Below are 13,721 nucleotides of genomic sequence, written 5' to 3'. Positions count from 1 at the left end.
AATTCTGATTTTGTTCTTTTTTATGGCTGCGTAGTATTCCATCATGTATATGTACCACATTTTTTTAATCCAGTCCTCTTTTGATGGGCAGCATGGTTGTTTCCAGGTTGTTGCTATTGTGAACAACGCTGCGATAAACATACGTGTGCAGGTATCTTTTTTATAGAGTGATTTGTGTTCTTCAGGGTATATTCCCAGTAGGGGGATTGCAGGGTCATATGGAAGGTCAATTTTTAGAGCTTTTAGGAATCGCCACACTGCTTTCCACAGAGGTTGCACTAGTTTACACTCCCACCAACAGTGTAGAAGTGTTCCCTTTTCACCACACCCTCTCCAGCAGCTGTTATTTTTTGAGTTGTTGACAATTGCCATTCTGACTGGAGTTAGGTGGTATCTCAGTGTTGTTTTGATTTGCATCTCCCTGATGATTAGTGAGGTTGAGCATTTCTTCATGTGTTTGTTGGCTGCTCGAATGTCTTCTTTTGTGAAGTGTCTGTTCATATCTTTTGTAAACCAATGATCTTAAAAAACTACATTTAATCAACTTTTTCAAAGAAAAAGTGACATTTCAGCAAACAATAATGTAATTAATTATTTTTAGAATAGCATTTTATTTTATAAAAAGCTTCCATCTAGTATTCTTTTTCTGCTAACAATAATATCACCAATTCAAACTCATGTTCATATTTGAAACTTAGAAATAGAATTTCTTACCCTTTTAAAAATCTTTTCAAGATTTCTCAACACTTAGCATCTAAATTGTGGTTTCTAAATACTATTCTCCTATAAAAGCAATTTTATTCTCCAATAAAAAGCTTAAAAAATATAAAAATCAACAAGTCATGGTGACTCAAGCCTCTAAAAACAGGACTTTGGGAGGTTGAGGAAGAAGGCTTAGTGGAGGTTAGGAGTTCAAGACCAGCCTGGGCAATATAGTGAGAACTCTTCTCAACAAAAATAAAAATTAAAAAATTAACCAGGTGTGGTGGTGCATGCCTGTAGCCCTAGCTACTTGGAAGGCTGAGGCAAGAAGATCATTTGAGCACAGGAATTGGAGGCTGCAGTGAGCTTTGACCGTGCCATTGTACTTCAGCCTGGGAGACAGAGTAAAAGCCTGTATCTCCAAAAAAAAAAATCATATTTTTTAGAAATCATTTCATTTACATCTTTACATTTTTATATATTTTGTATTAGTTAAGACAGTCATTACAACCAAATATTAAAATAAATTAAGAAGCAAGCTTGAATTTTCAAAATAATGAAATAGATTTAATAATGCTGCTCTCCCTAAGAATATTTATATATTAATTTTGCCAGTGAAAGCAAAGAAGTTTTTGCATCATTAATGAAAAATAAAATTATTTTATATTTATCTCATATTTCTGAAATGTAGTATTTGTTTTTATGAAAATTTTAAAATATATGTAATTACTGATATCAAACCAAGCTTGTTCTGCCTGTGCATAGCAAGCCAATCACTGTTGAACTTTCAAAAGAAAAAGATGTTATTCACAAGGCTGCTGAGTGAGATGGAAGAACAAATCTCAAACTCCCCTTCCTAAAAATGGAGGTATTTATGAGATAGAAGGCAGTGTAGTCTTACATTTTGGGAGAAATGGCTCGTGGGTAGGAAAGCTGAGGTCATGAGGGTTTCTGCGAAAGCCTAATCGGGCTACACGGCTCTTCACAGGACACGTGCAGAATGGCGGTGTTACCATGATCTGAGAGTGGGGTTTTTGACCCTCTGATGTCAAAAGGTCACTCTTCTGGCACCTGTGCAGGCCTTGTTAAAGGGCTAATGGTCTCTACTAGTTTGACCTGGGCAAGAGCTGCCTCTAATTCCTGAAAAACAACCTTAAGCACATATTACTATAATGGCTCAGAGATGTTGTTTAAGAAAGCTAGTATGAGTTTAGCTATGTATTCTTTAGTTACATAACCTGCTATTGGGAGTTTTAAAATCAACTAAAAGTAATTAAAAGCAAGCAAGGTAAATTTGCCAGGCTTAATCTGGTTAGCCCTCAGTTTGATTAATACTACATGTACATAATTTTTTAAAAATAACTATCCATATATTGTGAGTATTTGTGTTGGGACTCAGAAAATTATACCCCAAAGTATGGTGCTTTGGCAAACTGAGCACTTTGAACTAAAGAAAATTAAGCTAGGCTTGGTGGCTCATGCCTGTAATCACCGCAGTTTGGGAGGCCAAGACAGGAGAGTTGCTTGAGTCCAGGAGTTTGAGACCAGCCTGGGCAACATAGGGTGACCCTGTCTCTACAAAAAAATCAAAAAATGAGCCAAGTGTAGTGGCATATGCCTGTAGTTCTGGGTACTTAGGGGCTGGGGCAGGAAGATAGCTTGAGCCCAAGAGGTTGAGGCTGCAGTGAGCCGTGACCATGCCACTGCACTCCAGTCTGGGTAACAAAGAATGTCCGTCTCTAAATAAATAAGTAAACAAACAAACTTTTTAAAAAAGGAAATTAAAAAACCTCAGAAGCAGCCTCAGAACCAAGGGCTTTCTGAATCTTATTCTGTTTCAACCCCAAGTGCAGATTGGAATTCTCTCTCTAAGGTTCCATTATCTGAAGCTTTTTCAGAAGAAACACATTTAATTGTCTTCAATCTCCTCCCTAAAATCCTTAAACCAGAGGATTAAACTCATATCTCAAGAAGGGAGACTAAGGAATATCACGACACCTAGACAGACTTTGTCACAAGCTATTGTCTGTCCTTCAGGTCTCATTTAGTTTCCAAAAACAATTATTTAGAAACTAATGTCTGTTCTTTAGGTCCAGTTAATTCTTCTAAAAATAATTTTCTTCTCAAAATTGCCTCCATTACCCTTTCTCTCTCTTCCCTGTGAAGAGGGTGCTACTTAAGCCACAACCATCTAACCCTTTGAGTTTCATAATTTGTTTGACTCCGGTGCACACTTGCACATTTATAAATCTGTATGCCTTTTCTCTTGTTAATCTATTATCAGTTTATTTCAGCAGATTTGAACCTTCAGAGAAGAGGGGAAAAATTCCCCTCTCCGCTACACTTGCTCAAAAATATTATATTGACATGTATGAGGGGAAAAAAATTAAAATATCAATCCCAATTCAATATGTTCTGTTTTGTGTGATAGTAGTTCCTGTCTGAGCATTTCAAAAGGAGAGATGGAAGAGGTTAGGTAAACTATACAGTATGTCTTCAATAAATGTCATCAATGGGTTCTTGGAAACTACTGTTCCCAAAGAAAAAAGTCCGGCTGCTTCCTTCACAGACAATCGAAGAGCAGAAACTAGGAGAAAAGGGAGTTTATTTTCTGTAACCAGGCTACAGGGAGAGAGTTGGGATCATTACCAAAACCCTGCTCAAAGGCAGTACAAACTTACTCAGTATTTGTATCTACATTTCAAAGCCCTTCATGGACCACTGAGTTAAAATTAACAAGTCCTATGTGTTAAAACAATCAAAGAAAGAACACCTGCTACTTCAAACAATCTGTCTTGGTACATTTAGATAAACACTTCGAATCAAACATGAGAAATGTAAGAAGCCCCCGTTCCCTGAATCTTAGCTTATAACACTGTGATTTTAAGCAAAACGTATAGCACATTCTCAAATAATGTCATTTTGTTCAACACCATTTTGTTATAACACTGATGAGAAAAAAATTGGTGTACTATTGAAGGATGCAGAAAAATTCACCCCCAAATAAAGCATTTTACCTCAGGTTCTTTCTGACTTCCCCCCTTCTACCTTCACTTCCTGGCTGCTGCTTCTACCTATGATAAGGAAAGCAGAGAAAGAATGCAGTTGGCCCTGGCCCAACCCTTATACAAAATAATGACTGTATCTCAGGTTCACTCAACTTCCAAAGATAACGATTTGCGAGTCAGTCTCAGTTTCCCCCATCTATTCATTCTCCCAACTATGTGTTGCCCCCTCAAAAGAATATTCTCCCTCACCTCCCATAATCTGTTCTACTCGTCCTTTCTGTAACTTCTAGAAAGGATTTAAGTATCTATAATTCACTGGGAAGTTGGGTCTCCATTATGAAATCTCCTGTGTATATAAGTGAATTTGTATGCCTTTTCTCCTAGTAATCAATCAGCGTCATGCCAGGGATTTTTCAGTGAACCTTAAGGAGCCGGCGGCCACGGCTCCCACATTATACACTACTTTGTTTAAAGCTGTAATTTCCAAAAACCTATCCACAAATGAATGTTCTCACCAAGGCTTAATTCACAAGAACTCGTTATTAGCAAGAACTTGTATTTGTGGCATGCTTGCAATTGTTAATTCATTATCAAGTCAGTGTGAGGTGTTTTGTGATGTAATTTAGAGCTGAGAAAAATAAAAACCAGCAATAACCTGGAGTGGGGACCTCAAACATTTTTTACCAAATCGATGATCTGGTGACATGAAATTGAATTATTGGAGTTATTTCATCAATTAACTTAATGATTCTAGTCTATCCCAACAACAAGAGTCTAGAAGTGAGCAAACTGCAGCCTACCTGTCTTCTGCATAAAACACAAAAATTTAATTTCAAGATAAAAATATCAGATTCCTGTTGCTTCATAAAAGTGCACAAATATTAACCTTTAATTATTAATTAAAATCCAGGAGAAATTTCTCACTTACACTATTCTAGTCAATCACATAGGTAATATATAAGAATATGTGTTCCCCTATGGAACTGCATAAAGTTATTTTTATTTTGAGGGGGAAAAATTTTGTTTTATAAATTTTTTTAATTGGCATTTTTAAAAAAAGCTGCTCAGCATGTAGCACCCAGATCAAGTTGGGGGTCTCACTTTGTCACTCAGGCTGGAATGCAGTGGCACGATCACAGCTACTGCAGCCTCAACCTTCTGGGCTCAGGCAATCCTCCTGCCTCAGCAGCTGGGACTACAGGCATGTGCCATCATGCCCAGATTTATATATATATATAAATTTATTATTGAGACAAGATCTCACCAAGTGTCCCAGGCTGATCCCAAACTCCTGGACTGAGGCAATTCTCTTGCCTCCACCTCCCAAAGTGCTGGAATTACAAGTGTGAATCACTATGTCTGGCCTGAATCTTGACTGTGAAGTACCATTCTCAAATGGTTTCCAAGGCTCCTTTAAATAACGACAGATTCCATAGCTGGACAGGGAAAAATACAAGATGAGCCTGGACCATCTTTTGGTGTCAGAAGTAAGAAAGTGCTCTAAAAAATATGGAGCCCTGTTGAAAGGAAGAGGGGACGCCAGAGAGAGCCAACCAAATGGCTGAAGTGGGAACAATTTGAGGAATAAATAGATGTTAGTGAAAACACCTACATAGAATTAATATCGGCCATGGAGTAAAAACTGTAGCTATGATTAACAAATATGCTGCATCTACGTTTATTGCAATTACCTTCTTGTCAGACCAGGGAGAGGAATGGAAGCTGCCTCACAAGGCCAAACAATAAACGACAGCTTGAGGAGACAAGAAGTCATTTGAAAGACAAAAAAGGGCTTCAATCTCCAGGACCTCACCTCCCGCTAACATCTTCCTCCTGAACTGCCTCCATAAGGGCGCAGAGCTGGTGGGGTATACCTGAAGTCAGGGGCATCATTTACAATGTTTACAATAGACGGCATCTGTTGTAAAAACTAAGAATGGTGTCTGAGATGTTTTTTTCAGACTTTGTACTCTGGCAGACCAAACTCCTACCCAGACCCAGAGCACCAGTCACAGGACCCCAGAAAGATAGTCTCAACAGCCTCCAATGACATCATCAGTCAATTAGCCCTTATCCCTCTTATGGCCAAGTTTCCTTTAAAAACCTTATGCTCTAAATCTCCAGGGAGGAGGTGGATTCAAGAGATTTCTCCCAGCCTCCTGCCCTCCTCATTTAGTTGGTTTGTGATATTAAAACTCCTCCAATGTAATGGCTGTCTCAGTTTGGGTTTTTCTGGTCAGCAGGCATAAGAACCCATGTTCAGCTGTAACAATTGTATTAGATTATTACTTATAGAATATAATAAATATCTATGAATCCACATTGACATAAACACATAATTGAGTAAATAAATAAGTGGGGAGAAAGGACAACTTTCCTCATAGAAAAAAATCAATTAAGAAATATAGGGGGCTGGGTGCGGTGGCTCACGCCTATAATCCCAGCACTTTGGGAAGCCAAGGTGAGAGGATTACCTGAGCCCATGAGTTCGAGACCAGCCTGGACAACTTGGTGAGACCTCATCTCTACAGTAAATAAAAAAATTAGCCGGGTGTGGTGGCACAAGCCTGTAGTTTCAGCTACTTGGAAGGCTGAGGGGAAGGGTCACCTGAGCCCAGTATGCTGAAGCTGCAGTGACCGTGAGCATGTCACTGCACTCCAGCCTGGGTGACAGAGTGAAACTCTAACTCAAAAAAAAACAAACAAACAAACAAACAAAAAAAACCAATAAATATAGGAGAAGTGAGGGAAGTAAAAAATCACCATTAGGCAAACATGAGAGTAATAATTGTTGGGGTATCCTCCAAAAGGATGGGGAAATAGTAGAAAGAGCTTTATTGGCTAGATAGTTTGCAAACCTGGAACAGACAGTCTCTGGGTACATGCTAAAGATACTCTCTTTGAAGAAGAAAAGGGCAGCCTCTGTTTTATGCCTCACAGGGTCCATATCACACAATAGAGTCATACATATTCAGCAGGTTTTGGAGGAGGCCATACATATTTATAAGGGGAGTCAAATGTATATGCATTGGATAAGCATATGTAACATATACCCCAGGTTCACTTTGCAGCAGAGTTTGAGCATTAAAATGAGGTGGAATTTGGTTATTTATGTCTAATCAGAGTTGTGGTTTGTGTTTTAAATAAGAGTTAGGCGGGATCTGATAATTAGCCTAATGGCTCATGTTGTTAGGGAGTTTAGCAAGAGTGTGGTTTTTGTCATAGCCGTAGGAATTTAGGGAATTGTCATGTCAACCAAGTCCTGAATCTTCAACTCCTAGGTAATTTTTGTTTCCTTAACCTTGGGTTCTATCATAGTTGATAAAGGAGCATCTGTTTTTGTCTCTCAGATCACAAGGGCAAGATCTACTAATAAATGCTAAAAATCAGTGGGCACATATTTGAGGAGAAACAGGATATTATCATAGTCTCAAAAAAATCTTCCCCCAAATAGTGATCAACTGTGAAGAGAAAATAGCAACTTTATAGTGGAGAAACCCAGCAAATATTGTCCTATTTATGTGATCATGTTCATATTACCAGTAATAAGACATCAAGGTCATATATTCCCTGAGGAGCACCCAGTGTCACTTCCGTGTTGTTTTTGGTAAAAATACATAACAAAAATCTAGTCATGAGAAAACAACAGATAAACCCAAATTGAGAGACATTCCACAAAATAACTGACTAGCTCTCAACAAAAGGGCCAAGGTCATGAAGGACAAGGATGCAATGACAAACTTTCACTGATTAAAGGGAACTAAGGAGATAAAAAAAAGAACATTGTGGAAAATACTGGTAACATTCTAATATGATCTGTTGTTTAAAAATATGATATTAAGGTTTGGGTTTTTGATAATATTATAATGACTATAGAAGATTAAAGAAATCTGAGAACTCTACACAATTTGAAAATTTTTCTGTAAGGCTAAAATTATTTCAAAATAAAAAGATGTGTTGTTTGTTTGTTGTTTTTTTTTAAAGGGGTGCTCATCCCTTGTTTAGTATTTATAGTCCATCTGTATGAAATGAATTTACAATGAAGAAAATCAATTCTATGAAGTACTGTGGAGAGAACAGATTAATGAAGTACACTTCAAAAAATGATTTAGCAATGCAATGAATAATGCAAGTTGTATGTATAGGTCCACAGCTGAAGTACTTCAAGAAAGATCTCAGCAGAAGAATAAATGTTGACCATTTTGCTGAAACAGTAGACACGAAACCATCTACGTGTATAAAAAAAAATGAAATAATGAGCCGGGCTCGGTGGCTCAGCCTGTCATCCCGCGCCTTTGGGAGGCTGAGGTGAGTGGATTGCCTGAGCCCGCGGGTTCGAGACCCGCCTGGGCAGCAAGACCTCATCTCTACAATAAATCAAAAAAATCAGCTGGGCGTGGTAGCGCGTGCCTGTAATTCCAGTTCCTTGGAAGGCTGAGGCGGAAGGATCGCCGGGGCCCAGCAGGTCGAGGCCGCGGTGGCCGGGAGCGGCCCCTGCACTCCAGTCTGGGCGACAGAGTGAGACTCCAACTCAAAAAAAAAAAAAAAGAAAGAATGAATAACGGTAGCTAATGTTTATTGAGTCTTATTTGCCAAACTCATAAAATCTCCTTACACGCTGATGAGTTAAATATATTTTTTGACCTCTTCTCACAGTCGAATAACTTCTCCAAGGTTACACAGATAATAAGAGTCTGAACTGTAATTTTAACTCAGGCTGATGAAACTCCAAGCCAGCACTCTTGACCACTAAAGCTACATGATATACCTCTGATCTCTGAGCTTTAAGTTTATTCTGTGACAGAAATGCTAAGTTTGCATTTCACCACTTTCTGTTACACAAATGAAAAGCAGCAGGCATTCATGACTGGAGAAGGAGTTCCTATTAGTGGTTATAAAACAGTTTTTCTCTTTGAAAAGAAGGGAATGATCACAACCTTGAGTTCACAGTTATCATACTCTAACCCAGTAAACTAAATTGATCAGAGAACTCTAATATTACAGGTGTGCTGTGACAGCAACTCCATGTAAGCCATAGACTGTCTTCAGAACTCAATCCAATATTAAAAGGTCCCATGCTCAAACCAATTAATACAAGCAGAAGAGTATGTTCCAGCCACTTTAATGCTGATTGTCGTGTACCTTTTATAATTTTGTTATCTGGGCTTTGTTCTATGTGTATAAAAAACCTCAAATATCCCTAACTTTCTAATCCCTGGAATTTTTTAAGTAGTATGGGAAAGTTTCCAAAAATGCAGCCTATAATTGCAATTGTAGTGTTGTGCTTTAACACATAAACACATCATTCATTAATGAGAAATTTGAGAGAAAGAAATACTTGGTGCTCATCTCTACAGAAAAATAGCACATAAAAAAATTTTTAAATGCAACATTTAATATTTGTTGTTCTACTGCTGTTACCAACATTAGTCTTCTTTATAGGTCAACTTGCAGAATATGCCATTAATGTTAAATGATCGTATCTTTTTAAATCTAAAAATCCGACTCTTTTTTTCAAATTCATAAAATGAAAAATCGGAGGGGCTTTCCAGTTCAGGCAATGTGGGAGAAGGGAAACATTAACACGAGGACTTAGCCAAAAGCCATCTGAACATTCCTAACCCACTGGACTAGAAAATCTTAAGATGCTGACTTCTCAGATATGTGGTACCTAGCGGTGAGCACCAGCCTGGAGAAATCATAAGAATGAACACTAAGCCAAATTTTAATTCCCTGATAGTCCCACTATTTAAGACTCTGATTGAGGGAGTAGAGAAGGGTCATTTATGACCATTAAGGGACTTTTTTTCTAGTAGTTTCTGCCAAAGCTTGAAACAGCAGTCACATGATTTCTGGTCAACATAGTGAACTTATGTGAACCTCAAAAACATTTCAAGTTCACTTCTGTTTGGTGTTCTAACTGGAAGTAATTTTTAAATAAGAAAATATTTTGAAGTTCATAAAAATACGCTACACTCATCATTTCACTTCTCTTTTATAAAAAGTGTGATATGTGAAAAACTGAATGTCTGTGTTAATTTGACAATAATATATTTTCTTGAGTTTTTTTGGTTTTTGTTTTTTTAAATCAGTTCTGAAGGTCACCATCCCTGAGATTCAGTGCTAATTAGCTGGATGCCTACAGGCAAGTCATTTAACATCTTTGGCCTCTAGTTTGTTAGATAACAAAGATTTTGTAAATAGATAAATTCTAATGCTCAGTTCAAATACTCCTCCCCCCCAAAAATCCAAATTTAAATTTAGTGTTTACAGAAAAGATATACTGATATTTTAGGGTTTATGGGAATGTATTCTCATTTAGGGTTTTATAAGTTTTGGACTATGGTTTTGTTTCCCTTTGATCTTAAGTGATTGAAAAAGAAGTCTACAGATGAAGACTTGAAAAAGGTGTCAATTAGTTCAACCACATCAATAATGGTTGAAAAAAAAGTAAGTTTGAATATCAAGCTGAAAAGCGGAAGCTGTAGGTCATATTGACTGGTTTAATTATCTCTAGCTCTTTGGTCTTGTACCATGTGGTATGTATAAAAAGACCTTTTCCTAAGTCTCTCTTGAGTACTAAGTACACGGTTAATGAAGTTTTGTCCTAAGGTTCTCAACAAAAGAGGAGCAGAGAAAGTATTTTATTTGTAGTTGGATCACAAAGCATATGTGCTTTCATTAGGTATGCCTTCTCAAATTCTGTTTTGCTTTTAAAATTTATTAAATTCATCCACATAGAAGACTCCTTGCTCTTTCTTCTCATCCACCTCTACTTCTTTCTATAATCCCCTATCTAACTGGCTATAAAAACACAAGCATGTGACTGGAGATAAATCTTAAAATAAAAAAAATAACAGTCATTCAAAGGAGAATGGAGACTGATATTTGGTTCTCTGTTTGTAACAGCCTCAGTGAGTTTTCCATTTTCTTCTATTTTATAGAGTTAAGTCTTGGGACAGGATGATAAAGTTATACTGTACATGTCATTTCCACCATTTTCAAAGCAAATTTAAATTTTTAAACTTGAGAAGGCATACCCATAACCTGATTCATCTGTCTGGGATTTCCTTTGCCAGGAACAATTTTTTCAGTCTCCTGAACAATGGAACTGCAGAAGACCATTAAAGCTCAGTTAAACATTCTTTATGGTTTTTTTCATGTAAAGTATTTTTAAAATTTTGATATTCTTTGGGTGCCTTACTAGCTTACTAAAGGGCAGAACTTTATTTCAAGTGGGAATTAAGACTGATTCTACCATATGTGAACAGTGGCATATATATTACTGGATGGCAACCACATCAATGTTCAGTGGAGTCATTTGTGGTTCTGAAAATTCAATTGGTGTGATGACCATTCCCACTTTGATATTTAAATATACTTTCAAATTTAATCAATGTAAAATTAAATATATGCTTTTCCCTACAAAATAACTCATGTCCACTGACTTTTCTTTTCTTTTTTTTTTTTTTTTTTTTTTTTTGAGTTGGAGTCTTACTCTGTTGCCCAGGCCGGAATGCAGTAGCACGCTCCCAGTTACCACAGCCTCGACCTGTTGGGCTCCAGCGATCCTTCTGCCTCAGCCCTCCAGGCATCCAAGTAGCCAGATCTACAGGTGCATGCTACCACATCTGGCTAAATTTTGATTTATTGTAGAGATGAGGTCTCACTAAGTTGTCCGGGTGGGTCTTGAACCCACGGGCTCAGGCAATCCACTCTCCTTAGCCTCCGAAAGTGCTGGGATTACAGGCTGAGCCACTGAGCCCAGCCACACTGACTTTTCTAATACCACAGATTCTACTGTCACTTTTTAAATCAGTAAAGAATCATCTTTGATGTCTGCCTTTCCTCAACATCTCAAAACACTGCTGATCAAGTCCTGTGGCTTTCTTCAAGACCCCTTTATTTCTTCTCCATATTTCCTTTCCAGCCTATATATGAATTAAAAACCAAATCACCACTGAGATATTTGTACATTGATTTATTGACTCATTAATATAATAGTGCTAGTAAAATTTAGCAATCTGAGCTAAGTAAGAAAAAAAGTAAAGAATATGTTATTTGGACATATATGAAAAGAGGTGGGGGAAGAATGGAGATTTTAAAGATGGTGATAGAAATAGGAATCAATTAGGGACACAAATTTGGTACAGAGAGTTTTCCTTGTAGGAGGTTTTTCAACAACTTGGTACCTACAAAATTATAGCAGTATACTTGATAAGAGAGATCTTTCTTCTTTCAAAGAAAGCATTAATCAGTAAAGCTTGAAGGTTACTGGGGAAGGGGTATTCAGACTTGAATAGGATCCCAAGGCCTTCTGGAAGGGAAGAGATCAAAACTCAACATCTGTCAAAGAATTTTTGTACAAATTGGAATGGAAAGAGAAGGTTCTGACCAAGACCTAATGGTAAAGAAGCAAAGTGAAAAATTTTCAGTTAAAATTCCTGTGAGAATCAGCAAGTCAGGCAAGAGGGATGGTCCCTGAACCTAGATGTGGTTATGGGACACCATCTTTCTGGGTCTACAGTGGATCTATCTGACCCTAACTCAGACCTCTGAGTGTCGAAAATGTAAACCTCAGTAAGTTGTTATTGGGATTCAGAAACCAATACCCCAAAGTAAATGACTCAGAAGCAAGTTTTCTGTCTGGCCTTTTCCTGCCCTCCTGTCTTTCACCCTTCAAACTCCCCCGAGGCAAGCCATATAAACTAGAATTCCCCATTCCCAAAGTGGGTCATAGAAACCAGAACACCTTTTTTCCCAAAGCCAATCTTAAAGCCTAACAATATTACTCTAATTTTCCCTCACCTTTCTGTTGAGAGCCAGCCACGGAGGCCCACTGAGCATTAGTGATCAGGAAGGGCCGTTGACCCCGAGACCACTAGGATGCATTCGGGAGCTGTTGACCCCATTCCCTCCCCCTCTCTACTCAGCACTGTAACCAGAATAAGTTCCTGTAAGCTCAAACATAATAACTCTGAGACCGGGATGAACACAAGCTAACTTTAGAAGCTCATTGTTCCCATTCTTCCACAAGCTGCGGTTTTGGCTTTCACACAACTTATAGTTCAAACTCGGGTCACATCTAAGAGCCTTAGTATTGGTCACAGGTTCTGGGTCATGATTCTAGGATTTATTGAAGTTGAGTTAGGTGTAAATTGTAGGATATAGTTTTAGAAATATAAGTTTAGACGGCCTTTTTGTTGAAAGAATGTGACTTGGTTACTTGCAGGTAGCCCACTGTGAGCTTTGGACTGGGCCACATTCCGAGCATTCTGGGATGGGTCACTTTAGGTTGTAAAGTAAGTATTTAAGTTTCTATAGAATTGTTTAACTTGGTATTTGTATAAATCAGCATAGGATGAAAAGGGTTTATAGGCAGTCATGGATTAAGGTTAACGTCTGTTATGGGATTTTCTTCCTCATACCTGAAAGAACATCTGGTGGGTGAGGGATGCCCCTCACGCACCTGGCTTTGTGTTCATGAAAGACATGTGAGACTGACTGTGCAAAATTTGGGGATAAAAGACCCATTGTAATTCCCAGAAAATGGCTTTTGCACTAGACAGGAATCCAGCCTCTTTCTCACAATTGCTGATGCCACCTCCACCTTTGGGAATCTCTGAACTCTGCCGGAGCAGGACTCTGGCACCCTTCCATGTAACAGCTGGCCATAAAGAAATTCTCTGATGTACCTTGTTTGATTATGGGTCATAAGACCCCCATTCCAGAAAGGGTCCTGCCACATATGAAGAAGGAAGGAAGGCTGCACAGAGAAGTCAAGAAGAATCCGAACAAACAGGCCTTGCTGGATTTCCTCCCTCAGCCTATTGCTTTTAGATTATATCCCTTTTTTCATGTTTCTACATGGTTGTCTCTGTTTCACTGAACCTAAGCATGAAATCAGGTAACTTTCCATGTATCCTTGGGTCTTCATTCTGAAAACTCTTGTCATATAAAACTATGATAAAATAAATGTTATCCTCTTGTTATAGAAATGTTGGCCATGGC

Source organism: Carlito syrichta, unplaced genomic scaffold (assembly GCF_000164805.1).
Source record: "Carlito syrichta isolate Samal-C Ts95f unplaced genomic scaffold, Tarsius_syrichta-2.0.1 Scaffold315808, whole genome shotgun sequence".
NCBI classification, from domain to species: Eukaryota; Metazoa; Chordata; class Mammalia; order Primates; family Tarsiidae; genus Carlito; species Carlito syrichta.
This window is presented reverse-complemented; position numbering follows the sequence as displayed.